The following is a 17,528-nucleotide window of genomic DNA, read 5'->3' on the forward strand; positions in this document are numbered from 1 at the left end:
GGTGATCTATGGGATCTTCTGATGGATGGTTACAAACATCCAGTAAATGCCAGAGGCGTAAAGCTGACAAGGCAAGAAATGAATGATGATCAGAAAAAGCTTTTCAGGAATCATCATAAATGCAGAACTGTTTTGCTGAATGCTATCTCTCATGCTGAGTATGAGAAGATATCTAACAGGGAAACGGCCTATGACATATATGAGTCCTTGAAAATGACTCATGAAGGAAATGCTCAAGTCAAGGAGACTAAAGCTCTAGCTTTAATCCAGAAGTATGAAGCCTTCAAGATGGAGGATGATGAAGACATTGAAAAGATGTTTTCAAGATTTCAAACTCTTACTGCTGGACTGAGAGTTCTTGACAAGGGATACACCAAGGCTGATCATGTAAAGAAGATCATCAGAAGCTTACCCAGAAGATGGGGTCCTATGGTGACTGCATTCAAGATTGCAAAGAATCTGAATGAAGTTTCTCTGGAAGAGCTTATCAGTGCCTTGAGGAGTCATGAAATAGAGCTGGACGCAAATGAGCCTCAAAAGAAAGGTAAGTCTATTGCATTAAAATCCAATATCAAGAAATGCACTAACGCTTTTCAGGCTAGAGAAGAAGATCCTGAAGAATCAGAATCTGAAGAAGAAGATGAACTGTCTTTGATCTCCAGAAGGCTAAATCAACTCTGGAAGACCAAGCAAAGGAAGTTCAGAGGCTTCAGAAGTTCAAAGAAATTTGAACGTGGAGAATCTTCTGATGACAGAAGATTTGACAAGAAGAAGGTCATGTGCTATGAATGCAATGAGCCTGGACACTTCAAGAATGAATGTCCAAAACTTCAGAAGGAAAATCCCAAGAAGAAGTTTCATAAGAAGAAAGGTCTTATGGCAACCTGGGATGAGTCAGAAGATGATTCAGACTCTGAAGATGAGCAGGCTAACTGTGCGCTGATGGCGACAGAAGATGACGGATCAGAATCTACGTCAGAATCAGATTCTGAAGAGATATCCTTGACTGCAAAAAGGACAAAGCACAACATTTCATGGTACCTGGACTCTGGATGCTCATGACACATGACAGGAAGAAGGTCTATGTTCCAAGACCTGGTGCTTAAGTCTGGAGGAGAAGTCAAGTTTGGAGGAGATCAGAAGGGCAAGATAATTGGCTCTGGAACTATAAAGTCTGGTAACTCTCCTTCCATTTCTAATGTACTTCTTGTAGAAGGATTAACACATAACCTCTTATCTATCAGTCAATTGAGTGACAATGGTTATGATATAATCTTTAATCAAGAGTCTTGCAAGGCTGTAAATCAGAAGGATGGCTCAATCCTATTTACAGGCAAGAGGAAGAACAACATTTATAAGACAGATCTGCAAGATCTTATGAGTCAGAAGGTGACTTGTCTTATGTCTGTTTCTGAAGAGCAGTGGGTCTGGCACAGAAGATTAGGTCATGCTAGTTTGAGAAAGATTTCTCAGATTAACAAACTGAATCTGGTCAGAGGACTCCCTAATCTGAAATTCAAATCGGATGCTCTTTGTGAAGCATGTCAGAAGGGCAAGTTCTCCAAACCTGCATTCAAGTCCAAGAATGTTGTTTCTACCTCAAGGCCATTAGAACTCTTGCACATTGATCTGTTTGGCCCAGTCAAAACAGCATCTGTCAGAGGGAAGAAATATGGATTAGTCATCGTAGATGATTATAGCCGCTGGACATGGGTAAAATTCTTGAAACACAAGGATGAGACTCATTCAGTGTTCTTTGATTTCTGCATTCAGATTCAATCTGAAAAAGAGTGTAAAATCATAAAGGTTAGAAGTGATCATGGTGGTGAATTTGAGAACAGATCCTTTGAAGAATTCTTCAAAGAAAATGGTATTGCCCATGATTTCTCTTGTCCTAGAACTCCACAGCAAAATGGGGTTGTAGAACGAAAGAATAGGACTCTGCAAGAAATGGCCAGAACCATGATCAATGAAACCAATATGGCTAAGCATTTCTGGGCAGAAGCAATAAACACTGCATGCTATATTCAGAATAGAATCTCTATCAGACCTATTCTAATTAAGACTCCTTATGAATTGTGGAAGAATAGAAAGCCCAACATTTCATATTTCCATCCTTTTGGATGTGTATGCTTTATTCTGAACACTAAAGATCATCTTGGTAAGTTTGATTCCAAAGCACAAAAATGTTTCCTTCTTGGATATTCTGAACGCTCAAAAGGCTACAGAGTATACAATACTGAAACATTGATTGTAGAAGAATCAATCAATATCAGGTTTGATGATAAGCTTGGTTCTGAAAAACCAAAGCAGTTTGATAATTTTGCAGATTGGGATATTGATATATCAGAAGTTGCTGAGCCAAGAAGCAACGCATCAGAAGCAGAGCTTCTCAGAAGCAAAGAATCTGAAGATCAAGTATCAGCTCCTCTGGAGAATCTAAGCATTTCTGAAGAACCATCTGTCAGAAGATCATCCAGACTCATCTCTGGTCATTCAGAAGATGTCATTCTTGGAAAGAAGGATGATCCAATCAGAACAAGAGCATTCCTTAAGAACAATGCAGATTGTCAATTAGGTCTTGTATCTTTGATCGAGCCAACTTCTGTTGATCATGCTCTAGAAGATCCAGACTGGATAATTGCTATGCAAGAAGAACTGAATCAGTTTACAAGGAATGATGTTTGGGATCTTGTTCCTAGACCAGATGGATTCAATATAATCGGTACAAAATGGGTCTTCAGAAACAAGCTCAGTGAGAAAGGTGAAGTGGTAAGGAACAAAGCCAGACTGGTGGCTCAGGGTTATAGTCAGCAAGAAGGGATTGACTATACAGAAACCTTTGCACCAGTGGCCAGGTTAGAATCTATTCGTCTATTAATTTCATTTGCCACTCAACATAACATCACTCTCTATCAGATGGATGTTAAGAGTGCCTTCTTAAATGGTTATATAGATGAAGAAGTTTATGTCCATCAACCTCCTGGTTTTGAAGACTCTCTGTCTCCTAATCATGTTTTTAAACTAAAGAAATCATTGTATGGATTGAAACAGGCTCCCAGAGCTTGGTATGAACGCTTAAGTTCTTTCCTTCTGGATAATGGTTTCACTAGAGGAAAAGTGGACACTACTCTCTTTTGTAAAACCTTTAAAAGGGATATTTTAATTTGTAAAATATATGTAGATGATATTATTTTTGGAACATCTAATGCTACACTTGGAAAGGAGTTTGCTGAGTCTATGCAGGCTGAGTTTGAAATGAGCATGATGGGAGAACTCAAGTATTTCCTTGGAATACAAATAAATCAAACATCAGAAGGAACGTATGTTCACCAAACCAAGTATGTGAAGGAACTTCTGAAGAAGTTTAATCTTCTAGACTGCAAAGAAGCCAAAACTCCTATGCATCCAACATGCATCCTAGGTAAGGATGAGGTAAGTAAGAAGGTAGATCAGAAGTTATACAGAGGTATGATTGGATCTCTTCTATATCTGACTGCTTCTTGACCTGACATTCTGTTCAGTGTTTGTTTGTGTGCTAGATTCCAATCAGATCCTAGAGAATCTCATTTAACTGCTGTTAAGAGAATTCTAAGGTATCTGAAAGGTACTACTAATGTTGGCTTAGTTTACAGAAAATCTAAAGAATACAACTTAGTAGGATTCTGCGATGCTGACTATGTTGGAGACAGAATTGAAAGAAAGAGTACTTCAGGAAGTTGCCAATTTCTTGGAAGTCATTTGATCTCCTGGTATAGCAAGAAGCAAGCAACTATTGCTCTATCAACGACAGAAGCAGAATATGTCGCTGCTGCTGGTTGCAGTACACAGATGCTCTGGATGAAGAGTCAGCTGGAAGATTATCAGATATTTGAGAGTAACATTCCTATATTCTGTGATAATACTTCTGCTATATGTTTATCTAAGAATCCTATTCTTCATTCAAAAGCTAAACATATTGAGATTAAACATCATTTCATAAGGGACTATGTTCAGAAGGGTGTTATATCTTTAAACTTTGTTGATACAGACCATCAATGGGCTGATATCTTTACAAAACCCCTGGCTGAAGATAGGTTTAAGTTCATTCTGAAGAACATCAGTATGGATTTATGCCCAGAATGAGAAGATGAGAAGTTCTTATGTATGAGTATCTTCTGAAATGAAAATGGATTTTTTTTTATCAGAAGTTCTGATTGAAATCTTTTAGAAATTATGATTCGGTTATTACTAACGTTTCATTGTCTAAGTTGATTCAGAACCTCTTTTAAAGCAAAACAGCTGTAACGTTTTATCTCGGGATGGTAAACCTGTCGTTACTATTCATGGATAAGTGCGCGTGCAGTTGAAGGGACGCCGACCATAGGTAACTGTGCTAGTCACCTCATTTGTCTTTATTATCTCTCCTCACGTCACGTAACATTAAATGCTTTTCATCATTTACTCTCTTTCAGTTTTTCCTTATATTCTTCAAACACTTCTCCTTCCCTCTCATATTTTCTCTATTCACTCTATCTTTTTGCATTCATATCAAACCTTAGCTGTTCATTTTCTGCAAATCCATCATGAACTCTTCATCAAACCCAGGAAACCATGAAAATGATCAAAATAAAAAGAGAAAAGCTGTTGAAACATCTCCTTCCAAACCCAAAAAGATAAAGATCACCTATGACCCTCTCAAGGTGAATCCATTCGAAGCAAAGTTATCTGGAAACTATTCTAGACGTGTGTTTCAACCTCCTGGTGAAAGCCCTCCATCATCTCCATCCTCTTCCTCATCTTGTTTCCTTCTAGAATCAACTTCCTCTTCATCTAACCTTTCCTCTCCCTCAATCCATTCCGAAGAAATCTCTTCATCTTCACCTGCTGAGAATGTTGTCTCTGAGAAAGATTGTGGAAGATCTGCAACAGAACCAAGTCTCCCTGACCCCTCACCTGGAAGCCCAAGAAGCAGTCAATGAGGCGTTTCACTCCTTCATGGCATGCTGGCACAGACTTTGTCTTAGCTAGGGTCTTAGGTTTTGGTCTTTGTAGTTTTCTTTCCTTGTTGCATCTGCTTGTTAAACATCCTCATGTAATATCTTTTGATTATCAATGAAAAGTTTCTTTGTTTTTACATTCCAGTGATTTTATTTGTCGTTTTATTCATCTGAATCTTTTGAAATATTCTTTTTGATGTTATGACAAAAAGGGGGAGAAGATAAATGATAAATGATTTGATTAATCTATCAGTTGCTGGATAAAGCTCCCACACATTTACTAACAAGAACTGCAAGTTCTATATGGTTTAAGTGTTTTGCAGGTATAAAGAAGTGAAGAAAATCTTCAAAGCAAACACAAGAAGCAAAACCATGGAAACTGAAGCAAGCTGAGTGCTATCAAGCTTCAGAAATCAGAAGCAAGAAAGAAGAATGAATCAGAAGCACTGATAATAGAATTTGATCCATATTTGTCTATTTGATCTGACAAAATTCTATTTGCTCTGATACATTACTTTAGCCTATATGGCTCTGATACATATCATGTGTTCTAATATACATTTTATGTTCTAACTCGTTCATGCTGACTTTTGTCGTTTAGTTTTTGTTCTGTAACATTTCAGGATGTAGAGATGCTCTGATGATGCTCTGGTACATTCAACAATGTTCTGATACAAATCTAGCATGAAGTGATGTTGGTAGAAATTCAAAGCTCTGAAGCTATCCGAGGGAAGCAGAAATCAGAAGCTGCGAATGTTCTAAAGATCCAGAAAACTCAAGTTCTGAAGCTGTCTTAAATGGAAGCAGAAATCAGAAGCTGTGAATGTTCAGAAGATCAAAGAAATTCAAGTTCTGAAGCTGTCCTAAATGGAAGCAGAAGTCAGAAGCTGTGAATGTTCAGAAGATCAAAGAAATTCAAGTTCTGAAGCTGTCCTAGATGGAAGCAGGAATCAGAAGCTGTGAGTGTTCTAGGGATCTAAAGAAATTCTAGTTCTGAAGCTGTCCAATGGAAGCAGAAGTCAGAAGCTATGAATTCTCTAAAGACAGAAGCTTATATGATCGTCTCTACCGAAATAATCAGGGAAGTCTTTTATTAAAGTTCTTCGAGTATTTATTTCAGGGGGAGATTATTTATCTCAGGGGGAGATTGTTAATCTCAGGGGGAGACATATTCATATGCTTATGCTATAGATGTGTAATTTGTCTTTTGCCGTCTGCTCTTTCTGATCGCAAATTCATATCATTTATATATGTTTTTGTCATCATCAAAAAGGGGGAGATTGTTAGAACAAGATTTGTTCTGATCAATTATCTTAGTTTTGATGATAACAATGATATGAATTTTGCTTAAGATTATATGGTACTCTAATCCAATGCAATTTCCTTTTCAGGAAATATATAAAGAGTACGCATAATTCAGCGCTCAGAAGCTTTGTCTCAAGGGTTCAGCATGCAACATCAGAACATGGTCTGGCAAGACATCAGAAGATGGTCGAAGCAGAATCAGAACATGGGTCTATGGAAGCATCAGAAGAACAAGAGAACAGAAGCACTGAAGTTCTGATGGTATCACGCTCAGAAGCACTTCAAGGTCAGAAGATCAGAAGATGCTATGCACCAAGCTGTTTGACTCTGATGATATTCAAACGTTGTATTCACAAACATCAGATCAGAAGAAAGTACAAGTGGCAAGCTACGCTGACTGACAAAAGGAACGTTAAAAGCTACTAAAGGCTACGTCAGTAGACACAGCGTGAACAAGGCTCGAGGTAGTTGACAAAAGCGTATAACATTAAATGCGATGTTGTACGGAACACGCAAAGCATTAAATGCACTCAACGGTCATCTTCTCCAACGCCTATAAATATGAAGTTCTGATGAGAAGCAAGGTTAACAATCCTGAACAAAACAACGCTTATTAACTTGCTGAAACGCTGTTCAAATTCAAAACTCAGAATCTTCATCTTCATCAAAGCTCACTACATTGCTGTTGTAATATATTAGTGAGATTAAGCTTAAACGATTAAGAGAAATATCACAGTTTGTGATTATCGCTTTTAAGAAGCAATTGTAATACTCTTAGAATTGATTACATTAAGTTGTAAGGAACTAGAGTGATCGTGTGGATCAGAATACTCTAGGAAGTCTTAGAAGTTATCTAAGCAGGTTGTAACTAGAGTGATCGTGTGGATCAGTATACTCTAGAAAAGTCTTAGAGGGTATCTAAGCAGTTGTTCCTGGAGTGATCAGTGTGTGATCAGAAGACTCTGGAAGACTTAGTTGCTGACTAAGTGGAGAACCATTGTAATCCGTGCGATTAGTGGATTAAATCCTCAGTTGAGGTAAATCATCTCTGCGGGGGTGGACTGGAGTAGTTTAGTTAACAACGAACCAGGATAAAAATATCTGTGCAATTTATTTTTATCTGTCAAGTTTTTAAAGCTACACTTATTCAAACCCCCCCCTTTCTAAGTGTTTTTCTATCCTTCACAACTAACATTCAACAACTACTTCTCAATACTTCAAGTTCAGATATAGGCTAACGTATTTCATTATGACTTTCAAAACTTATCAAGACAGGTGGCATCTTAAAGCCCACCTCATGTCCCCAACATCCCGATGGCATCTCTAAGCCCATCCCCCGATGGTACAAATTTCTGGGTCTTCTAGTGTTCAATCCTCTTCCACCTTCAGATACTGACTGGCGTACGAACCACTCTACATCTTAAGGTTTAAGAAGAATGAACACGGGCAGCTCTCATACCCCAAAATTTGCCCATCATATTTTCATATTTAAACTCGGCTGAATGACAGAAGCACAAGACTTGATTGAATGCACACTCTCCTAATCAACTACCCTCCAACTAGGGATTTGATCTTTTCAAAGAAAAATCAAGTTCTAAGACCTCAAATGGAACCCTTGGTCTCTCATATGCCTCAAAGGATCCTCATGCCAAGTTGCAAGCTCTAATTCATAAGATTGCTCAGTCAAAAGTTCAAATGGTCAACAGTCGACTAGTTTGACCTAAAAGTCAACTGTGGTCAAAGTAAAGTCAAAACTCCTGATTTTTCGTCAACATCCTCATTTGGAAGTATCATTCATCATTTGATTAAGGATTGATCATGAATCATCAAGGAAAGTTCAGAGATCAACAAAACTCAAAGTTCTAAATTAGGGTTTTATAGGAGAAAGTCAACTTAACTTTGACCAGCCATAACTTTCACATGGAACATCAGAAATTTCCCAACCAAAGCGTATCTTGAAGGAAATTCAATTATCTACTATTTTGTCTCTCACAAGCCAAGGCCAGAAATGCACCATTTGAGAAATATGAGCCAATACATTACAGGTCCTTCTGGAAGCTCGCAAAAAGCAGTTTTTTGTCAGGAGCCATATCATCAAGATAAAATCTCCAAATGAAAAATATGTTCCAAAGTGGCTTGTAGAAGACATCTTGGGCTTTCCAAAAAGTCCTAGAACACCTTCACAGGATACAAATTGAGTGAGTTATGACTGTCAGAATTTGGAGAAATTTGAGGAAAATCATGGATTCCTAAATGACCAAATTCAAAGTTTTAAGTAATGGGCTTCCAAGTTTGGACTTCCCACGTGGTAATGAGCTCATTAAAGGCCCAAAGCTTATTTGATAATTATTTTGTGATTTTTATTACATTTATTTTGGATTTATTTGTTTAAATTCAATATGAATCAAATAAAATCGAAGAATAAATCAAATTAAAATTACACAAAAATATTGCATTCATGCAATCATCCAACATGGGCCATTACACGTTTGAAAAAGTTGGAAAATAGATTCAATCCCAAAAAAGAAAGATTTTATGCAAAAATCAAAGAAAATTTTCAATCAAATCTCATGATTTTTCTCTAAGTATTCTCAACCCTAATTTGATCTACTATATATACTCATATCATTCTGATCAAAAGACACGAAACCCTTGCCTCATAACTGCCTCCAAGAAACAACCAAAGCTCTCAAAAATTTCCCCAAACTAGGGCAAGGGAGATTTCTCATTGCAGACGTTCTCAATCAATACCATATATATACTTATCCTCCTGAGTATTCCAGCAATCGAGACAAGTCCTTAGGCGAACAAAATCGTGCCTAAAAACGCCTCCACGAAGCTACACACATTAGTAAGAACTATTGAATTTCAAACATGTTATATATGGTGTTTTAATGGAGTCTATGCATAAGCACTTGTTCACATATATGGTTTAGGTTGTTTAGAGCCCTTGGTTGTAAGCTCTAACGTAAGAATGACAAGGTGCCATGGCTAGGGCACGTTTCTTGTTTTTGTTCGTATTATGTGTTTCAGGTCGTTTCAGCCCAAACGGGAACCACCAATGGACTCAGGAGGTCCGATTCAGGTGGGAGGAGTGCCCTTGGATTTTTATTTGTGAGATTTTTCAGGTTCCAAAATTGCAGGATGAAGCCATGGAGAATCGTAGCAAAACTCGCAACAGAATTCGCAGGTAAATCCATAGTAAAATCCGCAGGTAATTTGAAAGAGATGATGAACAGTAATGGTGGAACAATTGACCGATACGCGTGGCAATTCTGGGAAGCATGATTGACTGGTCAACTTTCTCAAACCTCTCTCCACGCGTGCCATACCTTGATTGGATGGTCAACCAACTCGCTTCTCTCTCTCCTCACACGACTGGTTGATTCAAAGGAACATGGGGTCCACTTTCCATTGAAGTTTGAATTTTCAGATTTTTCATTGTTTTCTAATATTATTAATTACGGATGATTTAATGTCAACAAACAAAATTGGTACAGTTGGCAAGGCGTGTGGCATGGCAGTCCTGGGGTCACGAATTCAACCCCAGAGCAAGACATGTATTTTTATTCTTTTTCAATTTTGATGTTCCTTGCAGATCTGGCGTGCAACGCAAATGGGTCCCCACCGTACATCCTCAAATCTCATCCACTGGATCCAGCGACCAACAAATCAAACGCCCAGGAGATGCTTCCTCACCATGGACCTTCAAGATCCAACAACACCGGATTATAAACCCCAGGTTTTTCTAAATTGTTTTATATTTATTTATATGATTAGTTTTACCTCTTTCCTTTTTCTTGCAAACCTTTTAATTAAAATCAATTTTTTTTAAAAAGATAAACTAATTTAGTTTTTAGGATAATATTAATTAAACTAATTTAGTTTTAATTTATGGTGTTATAATAATTCTAATTTAATTTTTAATTTAGATCAATTAACTTAATTTTAGCTTTAACTAATAATTAATTTTTAGACTTAGGCTAATTTAACTTAATTAGGTAATTTAGGCTAATTAGATTTATTTAGTTAATTCACTGTTTTATTAGGTTTAGTAATTACCCTCAAATTTCAAAAACCATAGATAACCCTAGGTAGCCTCAGGTAGGTATTGCCCATTAACACAATTTTCAAACCTCACAAACCTTTTTAAGTCACAGTAAGTTTTCTTAAATAAACCTTGTAAGTTTATGATTAGGGTTTTTACCGTAATAATTAATTTAATATCATTGGGTTTTTTAAAGGTTTAGGTTTGTTAACCCTGATTTTTCTAACTTAATTTAATTACGAATTTCTCCTCTCATCCCACACTCTATGATTGTCGCGTGCCTTTATTTTAATTTTGCCTTTGTTTAATTATGACGTTTATTTAATTACTTATTTAATTTCCGTCATTTAAATTTCGCCTTTATTTAATTATGACATTTATTTATTTTATTTAATTTCTGTTATTTAAATATTAGAAGGTGTATAGGTTGCCTATTCAATTTTGATGTAATAGTAATTAGGGCCTTTTAAATTCCGCTTTTTATTTTTCTGCATTAACAGGTGTTTATTGTAATAGCGTAGATTTTTTTAAATTGTTTATCATAACTGTTGTGGTTAGTAAATTAGGGAGTGCAAACCATGAACTGGATCTAGAATGAATAACTTTACAAGATAAATGTAATCGAAGTTAACCACGTGATTGTGCACCCACACACCTTTAGGAAAACCCCTCTTACTGTTGCCTCTAATTATACTAAATATAGTCAAGTCCCTCGGATGTAGGGATACCTTAGCTTGCTGCCTTCGATTCAAAATCACCATGTCCCTCCGATAAAAGATCATAGCCCCTTCGAGTTGCCTACGATAAATATGATCTCGTCCCTCGATAAAATGGTGATAGTCCCTTCGGATGCTAAGGTATCCTTACTGTTGCCTAAATGACTATTATATCCTTCCCTTAGACTACCTGCCCTCTTTATGGTAGGGACAGTCTTATGGCGAACGATTATTATCGATGACCCTTAAACATCCAATTGAAAGACTTCCTGCCCTCTCATGGTATGGATAGACCCTTTCCCCCGAAAGACTTAAAGAACAAGAAAGACAATCTTAGAGTAGGTGTTCTTAAATGCTTGCTCATATTCAAAATTCAAAATGCTTTCCACACCTCCTTTTCAAGACAATTTCCAAAAGGCTACGCTTATTTACAAGCTAAAGTCCTTATTCAAATCTTTTTACTATTCACACACGACACTTCAAAATTTTCAAACAAACAAGTGATCTAAGCAATTAAGAGCCCATGGAAAACCATGGATGCAATGGGTGCCTTACACCTTCCCTTTGTATAACCTACCCCCCGAACTCAAAATCTTTCAAAGGTCTTTCCTGTTCTTTTTGCCTTTCCAATTGGATAAATAAAAGTCGGTGGCGACTCTTGCTATCCGCACATTTCTAAAAGTCAGTTAACCGTATTAGACATGACTTTAGACAGGACTTAATTACAGGGACTTATCCAAATAGACAACAGATTTCTATATTGGATGACTTATAACACAAGAAGCAATTTGTGCTTATGACTCGAAACAAGACTCAAAATAAAAATAATAATATCTTTGCAAAGCAACTGCAAAGAATGACCTCAGACTTAACAATGTATGAACATTACCCTTAGACCCTATGTTTGTCACAAACATAACCTATATAGACTCTAAACTTACCCATATCCGTAAGAAGGACATGAGAGACTCAAATAAGACTCAAGAGAAACAAAAAAAAATGAAAACGAAAAGACTCTAAAAACCTAAGCAATTTGAATAACATACATAGACTTTAACAAATTTCTTGATCAAGACATGTTATTTGAGAAAGAACTGCATCAGGTGGACTTGTGCAATGGTTGGAACATGCACTATATCAAAACAAGTGATATACACCATCAATACATGTTTTAAGATGTTAATCCAAAGAATGATCCTCACTGGTTTTCAAGGATAAAACATATCTTGAGTTATGTTCTGACATCTTGTATGACATTGTTCTTCTGGCTTAAAGATTAGTCTTTGAGAGACTTTCCATTTGATTAGAAGCAAAATAACAGTGTCCTTGTTGATCTTCATACTCTCTTACCCCCTGAGATATACAAATTAAGGACATCTTTGATGTTCTTCCTTGAAGCTACGTTCATTTGGAATTGTCACAGTTTCCAAATTTAGAATCTTTAGTTTGCTTGCTACACAAGATTCAGATTGCCATACTCTGCAACTTGAACTAGAAGAAACTATAATTTTATAACCATAAATCAATCTTCAGCAGATAAGTATGAAGCTTATCTCTCTGGTGTCTTCAACAGTAGTGATGATGTATTTTCATGTAGATCTTTTTCTTCATCACATACTTCTTCTCTTCATACAGATATTGCAAATATCCAGCACCCATCTAGATATTTAACAGAATCAGTATGCTTCTCCAGATACCATTGCCACTCTTTCTAAGCTTGTGAAGATAACACTGAACATTAACATTTAGTTCACACTAGTCCTTGAATACACAACTGGAAGGGCTTTTCATCTAATAAGTACTAAGTCTCCCGTCAAGGTACTTATTAGTTACTCGGTAGGATTTACTACTCACACTAGTTCATCTTGACTGATTTCTTCTTCACAGTCTTGCATCCAGGTTCTACACCTAATAAGAACTAAGTCTCCCTTCCAAGTACTTATCAGTTAATCAGTTAGAATTGACTACTCACACTAGATCATTCTGACTGATTGCCTCTTCACACTTATATATTTTCCTCTTGGCAAAAAAAATACTTTCAAATAACTGAAGACCTTGAGATGATGTTGTAACATCTGATATGACATCATCCTTCATGGTTCTTAGTTAACATCTCTAACATCTAATTTATAGCACTTGGGGTGGAAACAAAAAAGTGCATCCTTCATGGTTCTTAGTTAACATCTCAAACATCTAATTATCAGCAACATCCAGACATATCAAGGAATAGAATCGCCAACATCTCAATAAGCTTTTCTTCAGTCTTTCATTCTGATTTCGAGATGATGGATGCCATAGTCTGTACCTATAGAGGAGATTCCCTCATTTAGGTTTCTGGAACAGACTTAGTCATGACATAACACTGAATTAGTCAGATTCTTCTAAGCCATCTGACTTCCTTGATTCCAAATAACACTACCCTTTCTGGATAACAACTAGGGCAATAAACATTCTTGACCATATTTCACTGTGGTTGAGGGACATTATTCACTTCCAACAACTCCTCTATGGTTATGAATGAAAATTCACATATCTGGTTCCTTTGATTAGAAGAAAACACCAGATGTAAGCTCATCTTGATTTAAACATAAAGGATAAAAAAGAAATACCTTCATGAGTTTTCTTTGGATTTGAGCTTTTTACTTCTAAATTCCCATAAATTAAGATTTGGAGTAGAATTACATGTTGATCGTGTCCTGATCAACTTATAATCAGATGTCTCCTCTTCCATACCAGGAGTAGGTTCCAAACCAATGTTCTCACACTACATTAGTTTAGCACCAGAACATCTGTTCTTCAGCTGGTAGCTGCTGTTAGAATAAGATTTGTTCTGATCAATATTCTTGTTTTGATGATAACAATGTATATGAATTTTGTATAAGACAATGTGGTACTCTAATCCTTTACATTTTCCATTTCAGGAAATTTATAAAGAGTATGCACAATTCAGCGCCAGAAGCACTGACTCAGAAGGTTCAAGATTACAACATTAGAACATGCTCTCGCAAGACATCAGAAGATGGTCAAGCAGAATCAGAACATGGTCTATGAAGCATCAGAAGAACATGAGATCAGAAGCAGAAGCACTGAAGTTCTTATGGTATTACGCTCAAGCACTTCAAAGTCAGAAGATAAGAAGATGCTCTGCACAAAGCTGTTTGACTCTGATTATTCAAACATTGTATCTACAAACATCAGATCAGAAGCAAGTACAAGATGACAGGCTATGATGACTGACAAAAGGAACGTTAGAAGCTACAAAAGGAAAAGTCAGTAAAAGCAGCAAAAGCAAGGCTCGAGGTAGTTGACAAATGAGTGAAACATTAAATGCAGAGCTGTACGGAACACGCAACGCATTAAATGCTCCCAATGGTCATCTTCTCAAAATGCCTATAAATAAGAATTTCTGATCAGAAGCACATAGTGAACAACTCTTGAAAAATACTGAAACGCTGCTGAATTCATTACTCACGAACTTCATCTTCAACCTCACAACTATTGTAATATTTAGTGAGTGTTATGCTTAGAACTTAAGAGAAATATCACAGTTGTGTTTATAGCTTTCTAAGAAGCAAATCATACTCTTGTAAACATTTATTTTACATTGATTGTAAAAGGTTCCTAGAGTGATCAGTGAGATCAGTAGACTCTAGAAGACTTAGAAGTTTCTAAGTGGTGATTTCCTAAAGTTATCAAGTTGTGATCAGTATACTCTAGAAGACTTAGAGGGTATCTAAGTGGAAAACCATTGTAATCGAGATTGATTAGTGGATTAAATCCTCAATTAAGGTAAATCACTCTAAGGGGGTGGACTGGAGTAGTTTTGTTAACAACGAACCAGGATAAAAATAATTGTGTTAACTGTTTTTATCTTAAGAGTTTCTAAAGTCACACTTATTCAAACCCCCCCTTTCTAAGTGTTTTTCTATCCTTCAATTGGCATCAGAGCGCCGGTTCTAGGTGCAAGAACTTAACCGTGTTAGAAAAAGATTCAGGAAAAGAAAAACACTAAGTCAATATGGTTGATACACCAACTACTGCATCAACTCCTACACCTGTTGCTAATGATCAAAATAAAAATGGAAATGGATATTCTAGACCACCAGTATTTGATGGTGAAAACTTTGAATATTGGAAAGATAGATTGGAATGTTACTTCCTTGGTCTAGATGGTGACTTATGGGATCTACTTGTGGATGGTTATAGACATCCTGTAAATGCTGGAGGAGTAAAGATGTCAAGACAAGAAATGAGTGATGATCAAAAGAAACAATTCAAAAATCATCACAAGTCTAGGACTATTCTGCTGAATGCTATTTCTCATGCTGAATATGAGAAGATATCAAACAGAGAAACATCCCATGACAACTTTGAATCCTTGAAGATGACTCACGAAGGAAATGCCCAAGTCAAGGAGACTAAAGCGCTTGCATTAATCTAGAAGTATGAAGCCTTCAAGATGGAGGATGATGAAAACATTGAAACAATGTTCTCAAGATTTCAAACTCTAACAGCTGGATTAAGAGTACTTGACAAGGGATATACAAAGGCTGATCACGTCAAGAAGATAATCAGAAGCTTGCCCAGAAGATGGGGCTCAATGTTGACTGCATTCAAGATTGCTAAGAATTTGAATGAAGTCTCTCTTGAAGAGTTGATCAGTGCTCTGAGGAGTCATGAAATAGAGCTAGATGCTAATGAACCTCAGAAGAAGCGTAAGTCTATTGCTTTAAAATCATTTAATAAAAAATGCACTAACGCTTATCAGGCTGAAGAAGAAGATTCTAAAGAGTCAGAATCAGAAGAAGAAGAAGATGAACTGTCCATGATTTCCAGAAGGGTAAACTAACTCTGGAAGAGCAAACAAAGGAAATTCAAGAACTTCAGAAGTTCCAAAATGCCTGAAAGAGGAGAATCTTCTGGTCTAAGAAGATCTGACAAAAAGAAGGTCACGTGCTTTGAATGCAAGGAGCCAAGTCACTACAAGAGTGAGTGTTCAAAGTTTCAGAGGGAGAAGCCCAAGAATAAGTTTCATAAGAAGAAAGGCCTTATGGCTACTTGGGACGATTCAGATTCATCAGAATCAGAATCAGACTCTGAAGATGAGCAGGCAAACATTGCGCTCATGGCCACTGTTGATGATGGATCAGATTCTACATCAAACTCAGATTCTGAAGAGGTATTTTCTGAACTATCTAGAGAAGAGTTAGTTTCCAATCTAACTGAAATTCTGGAACTCAAGGCCCAACTTAGTATCAAATACAAAAAGCTGAAGAAGCTATTTGAATCTAAAACTAAGAAGCTTGAAGTAGAAAATTTTGAACTAAAGGAACAAGTTTTAAAATTATCCAAAGATGTTGAATCATCTTCTAGTTCAGAAAAGTCTATTCCAAGTATGAACAATATTCTTAAGGAATATGACTTGAGTTTTAGAAAGTTTTTATCTAGAGGTATTGGAAGAAGTCAACTTGCCTCTATGATATATGCAGTTAGTGGAAATAAGAGAGTTGGCAATGGCTATGAGGGTGGAACCCCATACAAACTTGAATCTGTGGATGATATGAAAATCACATACAAGCCATTGTATGATTAATTCAAGTATGGCCACTCCCATGATATTATGCTCACATCACATGCGAAGAGTTTTCACATTACATACACTAAGAAGCATGTGACACAAAATAGAAAATATCATGTAACTCAAACTAAGGAATATCATGCTGTACCTCCTGTTATTTATCTTGCTAAACCCAAGTTCAATCAGAACTTGAGGAGAACTAACAAGAAAGGACCCAAGAAAATGTTGGTACCTAAGGAAAAGATTATCCATGTTGAAGATATCCTTGGCTGCAGAGAAGACAAAGGAAAGCATGTCATGGTACCTGTACTCTGGATGCTCGCGGCACATGACGGGAAAAAGGTCTATGTTCCAAGACCGGGTGCTTAAATATGCTGGAGAAGTTAAGTTTGGAGGGAACCATAAGGGCAAGATCATTGGCTCAGGAACCATAAGTATTGGTAACTCTCCTTTCATAACTTATGTTTTGCTAGTAGATTGATTAGCTCATAACTTATTGTCCATAAGTCAATTAAGTGACAATGGTTATGACATAATCTTTAATCAAAAGTATTGTAAAGCTATTAGTCAGAAGGATGGATCAATCCTATTTACAAGCAAGAGAAAGAACAACATTTACAAGATTGATCGTCAAGATCTTAAGAATCAGAAAGGTAACTTGTCTTATGTCTGTTAGTGAAGAGCAATAGGTCTGGCACAGAAGATTAGGCAATGCTAGTTTGAGAAAGATTTCTCAGATTAACAAACTAAATCTGGTCAGAGGACTCCCTAATCTGAAATTTAAATCATATGCTCTTTGCGAAGCATGTCAGAAAGGGAAGTTTTCCAAACCTGCATTCAAGTCTAAGAATGTTGTCTCTTCCTCTAGGCCGCTAGAACTTCTGCACATTGATCTGTTTGGC

The sequence above is a fragment of the Vicia villosa genome, unplaced genomic scaffold (assembly GCF_029867415.1).
Source record: "Vicia villosa cultivar HV-30 ecotype Madison, WI unplaced genomic scaffold, Vvil1.0 ctg.002811F_1_1, whole genome shotgun sequence".
NCBI classification, from domain to species: Eukaryota; Viridiplantae; Streptophyta; class Magnoliopsida; order Fabales; family Fabaceae; genus Vicia; species Vicia villosa.